This window comes from Microtus ochrogaster, unplaced genomic scaffold, assembly GCF_000317375.1.
Source record: "Microtus ochrogaster isolate Prairie Vole_2 unplaced genomic scaffold, MicOch1.0 UNK60, whole genome shotgun sequence".
NCBI classification, from domain to species: Eukaryota; Metazoa; Chordata; class Mammalia; order Rodentia; family Cricetidae; genus Microtus; species Microtus ochrogaster.
The window spans coordinates 2,157,663-2,164,788 of record NW_004949158.1 but is presented as its reverse complement, the minus strand read 5'-3'; the positions used below and the strand labels follow the sequence as shown (position 1 = coordinate 2,164,788).

At 44.1% G+C, this 7,126-nt stretch overlaps 3 pseudogenes; 2 read left to right on the top strand and 1 right to left on the bottom strand.

Moving 5' to 3' along the window:
- Window positions 1-1,187: 1,187 nt before the first annotated feature.
- Window positions 1,188-4,763, bottom strand: LOC101988420 (annotated as a pseudogene).
- On the top strand, window positions 2,945-4,270 carry LOC101984821 (annotated as a pseudogene).
- Window positions 4,764-4,974: 211 nt separating the features above from the next.
- On the top strand, window positions 4,975-6,636 carry LOC101985116 (annotated as a pseudogene).
- Window positions 6,637-7,126: the final 490 nt, after the last annotated feature.

Below are 7,126 nucleotides of genomic sequence, written 5' to 3'. Positions count from 1 at the left end.
CGATGAAGCTCCAACCCAGGATGGAAGTAGGCTAGAATATTCCCGGTAAGACCGGTGCTCACTAAGACCGGTGCTCACGGATTATTAGAGATGGGTTGATCGGGATGTCAGAATTAGCCAGTAAGGGCTAGAGCTAAAGGGCCAAGCAGTGTTTAAATGAATACAATTTGTGTGTTGTTATTTCGGGGCATAAGCTAGCCAGGCAGCCAGGGTGCTGGGGATATAGCCCCGCACTTGTATTACTACAATGGCCAGTTGCAGCAATTACAGCTGGTATCAAAGACAAGGCCTGGCGGACAGGGCTGCAGGTATGTGATGCTGTGGGAGCAGTGCCAGAAGGCATGTCTGTCATTGACCATAGGGTACAGGACATCAGCTTTGCCAGCACAGAATCCACTGCCTTCAGAGCTTCCTCCAGAGCTCCCACTCCCACTCCTGCTTCTGCTTCCTGGAGAAGAAGTCACTGGCTCCGTAGGATCAGTGGGCACATCAGGGGCTGTGCAACCTAAAATATAATAATAGAAAGAGTAGAGGGGTGGTCCTGCTGTGGCCATGAACTTCAAGTGAAAGTAAAGAAAACTAGGTACATCATTCCCAGGAGAAGATGCAATTAGCGGCAATCTCACAATTGAAGAGACTCAAAGACAATTACGTATCAGGAAATAAGAAAAAGTGTGGATCAAGTCCTACTTTCTATATATGTCTCCTTTGTCATCCAAGGCATTCAATTATTAACACATGCAAATGTTTTGAAGATCTGAATATAATACCTCTGAGGAAAAATTCTAGAAACATTTATGGAAATGAAGACATTCCCTGAGGGGTGGATAAATAAGAGCACTGGCGTGGCTTCCTGTTAATTCTTCTAGGAGGCTAAGCAGGACATTGAATGAGGGACACAAGCACTCATTAACGGACACACAGAGAGATTTGGATGCTAAAGATAAGCACAATTTCTGCAGACTCTCACAAACTTTGCAGTCCCAGGAAATTTTTCCCACACACTCCAATGTTAGGTCTGGTTTCCCAAAATTCCCTTAGAAATTGAGATTTAGGAAAGGTCACCTGGGCAAGAACAAGGGAATGGAATGGGAAGAGTAGGCCCCATGTAGTGGTGGTGGGCATTCAAGCCTGCCTTTATATTGATAAAGGGACATTAGAAACACACCGTCTGCATACTCAGTTTGTCACTTACTTGTGGACACACCCAGGGCTTTGTTAAGAGTAGAGGTCTGAGGGAATTTGCCCTGGCCACAGAAAAGGCCAGTGAAGTCATCAAGATCAATGGCCCAGATCATGGCACCTCCAAAATTGTTCTGCTTAAGCCACTGAGTCTGTTTAAAGATAGAAGGTGTAAGGTTAATTTGACTTCCTGAGCCTTGGTGTTGTGATGTCAGCAAAATCCAAGGAGCTGACCTTACCTTGACATTGAAGCTCCTGACATTGTCATAGCCAACCCACTCATTGCCTTTATAGGCATAGGGTACTTCCTGAGGGGCATCCCAGAGCTCAGTGGCTCCATTTTTCAAGAAGGTGCAAATCTTTAAACATCAAGAGATTTAAACCCTTCACATATTAATTCCAAGAAAGAGAGAAAACATTTATTTCTTTCCTTTCTTATCTTCAGTTGGGGCTATCTCAATTTTATGATTCAGTTTTGTTTGTAGTAAAAAAAAAATATTGAGTTGTTTTCATCATTGCAGTGATGGTGATAGGACCCGGGATATGCACTTGCTCAGTACAGACTCTATCACTGAGGTACATCACACCCCTAGTCTTATCTTTTAAGGTAGACTGTCTATGCTTTAATTTGGACTTAATATTATCCTCTTTCAGCTTCCTGAATGTTCAAATTAAAGGAATGAGCAACCAAGCCTGGAAAAGTCTTTCACAAAAACTATTGTACAACATGATCCTACTTCATTTTGGCCTATGCAACTAGAGATTAAATCCAGGACTGTTAGCATTCTAGGTAAATGCTGTACCACTGAGCTACATTTGAAGAGTGAGTTATTTATCAAATTCTTTTTATCCATATTTTAGTACTACAATTTTGGAATCCACAGTAGAATGATAAATATGTTCATTTTGTTTCTTTATATGTAATGTTCTTAGTAACATGATCTTTTGCTTATAAAAACATTATTTGGATTAAATATAGAAGTATGTTTTCCAAACATACAGCATCAGGAGTGAACTGTTTACTACAGGTAGGTAATAGGCAAAATAAACATTCAGATCCAGGAGATCCTAAATTGAAGGCTATGTAAAATATTGGGTGTGAAATTCACAGAGCACTAGACAGCCAATCTACTGACCTCGTAGTAGGCCCAGCCTCCCTGGTATAGGGTCCAGCAGGGCCAGCACCAGAGGTAGGGGCACCAATTCCATTATTGGAGGGGTTGCTCAGAAGAAAACTGTGTCCATATTCTGGGAATCCAACAATGAGCTTCTCAGCTGGGGCTCCATTGTTCTTCCAGGAATTCATGGCATACTCCTGTAATGTAGGTTAGGTACAGGACCCAAACAATCAGTGGTCAGTATTTAATTATATTAGCTCCCTGTTTTAGCAAGCAAATTATATGATGTTCATAGTCAATGGATTTATTCCTTGATATTTTCTTTTCAAAAACTTTTGATGAAGTTATAGTTCATGAGATATGGCCTGTAACTTAAGAACATCTTTGTTTAATTTGGACAGTTGCTGAATTTACGTAAATTGGGGGTCTACTTTCCATATTACTTTACCCCAGTCTGTATTCCTGTAGGGTCTTACCACATTGAGGTAAGCATTGCTGCCGGTGTCAGTAGGGTATTTGTAGAGGGGACTGTTCTCTCCTGTGTAGCCATCCCAGGAGCCATGGAGGTGACATGTCATGACATGGATGTGTCTAGGTACCTTACAGGTAATAAGGTGTTGCATAATCCCCCAGACACTGAGGCTCTTGCGGCCCCCAAGATGCCTGACTACCTAGGTGCGAACCAGTGGAAAACCAAGGAAGATGAGAAGGACGACAAGCCCATCAGAGCTCTGGACGAGGGGGATATTGCCTTACTGAAAACTTACGGCCAGAGCACATACTCCATGCAGATCAAGCAGGTTGAAGATGACATTCAACAGCTTCTCAAAAAAATCAGTGAGCTCACTGGTATTAAAGAGTCCGACACTGGCCTGGCTCCACCAGCCCTCTGGTTTCTGGCCGCAGATAAACAGACACTTCAGAGCGAGCAGCCGCTGCAGGTAACCAGGTGTACGAAGATAATCAATGCTGATTCAGAGGACCCCAAATACATTATCAATGTGAAGCAGTTTGCCAAGTTTTTGGTGGATCTCAGTGATCAGGTGGCACCTACTGACATTGAGGAAGGGATGAGAGTTGGTGTGGACAGAAATAAATACCAAATTCACATTCCACTACCTCCTAAGATTGACCCAACAGTTACCATGATGCAGGTGGAGGAGAAGCCTGACGTCACATACAGTGATGTTGGTGGCTGTAAGGAGCAGATTGAGAAGCTGCGAGAAGTGGTTGAAACCCCTCTGCTCCACCCAGAGAGATTTGTTAACCTTGGGATTGAGCCTCCAAAAGGTGTGCTGCTGTTTGGTCTCCCGGGCACGGGCAAGATGCTCTGTGCTAGGGCCGTCGCCAACAGGACTGACTCCTGCTTCATTCGAGTTATTGGGTCTGAGCTCGTGCAGAAATACGTCGAGGAGGGGGCCCGGATGGTTTGTGAGCTTTTTTGAAATGGCCAGAACAACAAAAAAAAAAAAGCCTGCCTTATTTTCTTTGATGAAATTGACGCCATTGGAGGGGCTCAGTTTGATGATGGCGCTGGGGGAGACAATGAGGTGCAGAGAACAATGTTGGAGCTGATCAACCAGCTGGATGGTTTTGATCCTCGAGGCAACATCAAAGTCCTAATGACTACCAACCGACCTGATACTTTGGATCCAGAGCTGATGAGGCAGGGGAGATTGGACAGAAAAATTGAGTTTAGCTTACCTGACTTAGAGGGTCGGACTCACATCTTTAAGATTCACGCTCGCTCAATGAGTGTTGAACGAGACATTAGGTTTGAGCTGCTAGCCCGACTGTGCCCGAACAGCACTAAAACAGAGATTAGGAGCATGTGTACAGAAGCTGGTATGTTTGCAATCCGAGCCCGGTGAAAAATTGCTACAGAGAAGGACTTCTTGGAAGCTGTAAATAAGGTCATCAAGTTTTACGCCAAGTTCAGCGCCACTCCCTGCTACATGACATACAACTGAGCCTCACAGGCTTGAGAACTTCCTGTGATTGGGTAACATGTTGCAACCTCACAAAAATAAAAAATTTCAAAATTCCTGACAGGTAATAAGTTTTAAGATCATTTCTGATAACTATTTCTCACATCTTTGTCTACAATAACACCTTTTCCAAAGCAAGTACACAAGCAATGTCTTTTGAGTGCAAGACATCTCTAGACTGACCACCGCAGTGCTTTAACAGTTCCCACAGACGTTTGGAATAAGTACATCACTCACTGGGAAAGTTCACGGATCTCATAGCCAGCCTCAGTGTTGGAAATGCCAGCAGCTACAGCCGCAGTTATCATCAACCTGGGCTTGTTGTTCTCATTAGCCTCCTTCTCAAAAGCTTCATAAATTTCCTGTAGAACAAGGCAAGCATATTTGAAGTTAGTTTCAGAGATGTATATATAATAAATACATATTTTCACAGTGTCTTTCTTCTCTAAAGTACTTCAACTATTTTATCTGACATTACTCTATCAATATCTTAATAATGTCAATAGTACAGATGATATTAATTTTAAAAGTTACAGCTATGCAATATGCATGAGAGTGTGGGAAAGTACTTTGCAGGCTACTGAAACAGAAACACGGACACCAACCCAGGCACAAAATCTTGGAACTACATTCTGTCCTGCTATAAAATATGCTAGAACACTTTTTCACAACAGGTTTGCCGTCAGAATGCAGGTGTTGTGAAAACCACTGCTAATTCAAAGCCAAAATGGGAAAGGAAAAGACTCACGTCAACATCATTGTCATTGGACAGGTTGATTCCTACAAGTCCACTACAACCAGCCACCTGATCTACAAGAGTGGTGGAATCGACAAATGAACCATCGAGAAGTTTGAGAAGGAGGCTGCCAAGATGGGAAAAGGCTCCTTCAAGTATGCCTGGGTCTTGGACAAACTGAAAGCTAAGTGTGAGTGTGGTATCACTATTGACATCTCCCTGTGGAAGTTTTAGACCAGCAAGTACTATGTTACTATCATTGATGTCCCAGGACACAGAGACTTCATCAAAAACATGATTGCAGGCACATCACAGGCTGACTGTGCTGCCCTGATTGTTGCTGCTGGTGTTAGTGAATTCAAAGCTGGTACTTCCAAGAATGGGCAGACCCATGAGCATGCACTTCTGGCTTCCACCCTGGGTGTGAAACAGCTAATTGTTGGTGTCAACAAAATGGATTCCACTGAGCCACCCTACAGCCAGAAGAGATAAGAGGAAAATGTTAAGGAAGTCAGCGCCTACACTAAGAAAATTGGCTACAACCCTGACACAGTAGCATTTGTGCCAATTTCTGGTTGGAATGCTGACAACACGCTGGAGCCAAATGCTAATATGCCTTGGTTCAAGGGATGGAAAGTCACTCGCAAAGATGGTAGTTCCAGTGGGACCACCCTGTTGGAAGCTTTGGATTGTATCCTGCCACCACCTCCTCCAACTGACAAGCCTCTGCGACTGCCCCTCTGGGATGTCTATAAAATTGGTGGTATTGGGACTGTCCCTGTGAACCAAGTGGACACCGGTGTTTTAAAACCTGGCATGATGGTGACCTTTGCTCCAGTCAATGTGACAACAGAAATAAAGTCTGTTGAAATGCACCATGAAGCTTTGAGTGAAGCTCTTCCTGGGGACAACATGGGCTTCAATGTGAAGAACGTGTCTGTCAAAGATGTTAGACGTGGCAACATTACTGGTGACAGCAAAAATGACCCACCAATGGGGGCTGGAGAGATGGCTCAGCGGTTAAGAGCATTGCCTACTCTTCTGAAGGTCCTGAGTTCAATTCCCAGCAACCACATGGTAGCTCACAACCATCTGTAATGAGGTCTGGTGCCCTCTTCAGGCATTCATGCAGACAGAATATTGTATACATAATAAATAAATAAATATTTTTTAAAAAAATGACCCACCAATGGAAGCTGCTGGCTTCACTGTTCAGGTGATTATCCTGAACCACCCAGGCCCCATTAGTGCTGGGTATGCTCCTGTACTAGACTGTCACACAGCTCACATAGCATGCAAGTTTGCTGAACTTAAAGAAAAGATTGATCGTCGTTCTGGCAAGAAGCTGGAAGATGGCCCAAAATTCTTGGAATCTGGTGATGCAGCCAGTTTTGATAGGGTTCCTGGCAAGCCCATGTGTGTCGAGAGCTTCTCTGACTGTCCTCCACTGGGTCGTTTTGCTGTTCATGACATGAGGCAGACAGTTGCTGTGGGTATCATCAAAGCTGTGGACAAGAAGGCTGCTGGAGCTGGCGAGGTCACCAAGTCTGCCCAGAAAGCTCAGAAGGCTAAATGAATATTACCCCTAACAACTGCCACCACAGTCTTAATCAGTGGTGGAAGAACTGCCTCAGAATTGTTTGTCTCAATTGGCCATTTAAGTTTAATAGTAAAAGACTGGTTAATGATAACAATGCATTGTAAAACCTTAGGAAGGAAAGGAGAATGTGCGCGAGCAGCGGACTGTGCCTGGCTGTGGGGGCCTTGTGACCTGTGTCTTGTGCGTGGAGCCAGCAGCTTAATATAAATCATTAGGCACTGGCTTTTATTGCTGCAGTTCTTTATATTTTCTCTTTAGACACCTCAGATTGACTTCCAATCCCCACGCACCCTATCGTCTGCCTCCCCACGTGGATTTAAACTCCACAGGCCTGCGTAGTCTCTGCCCGTGTGGTTTGCTCTTTTCTGAGTCATTTTTAAATCTCCCTTGCAAGCACAGCTCTTAAGTGGCATGAACCAGAGCAAGCGGTTGCTGAAAGCTGCAACCCCTCAGGGTGACTCTGTCAACGTGGAGGCATAAGCGGCTTCCAGGTTGCTCTTCT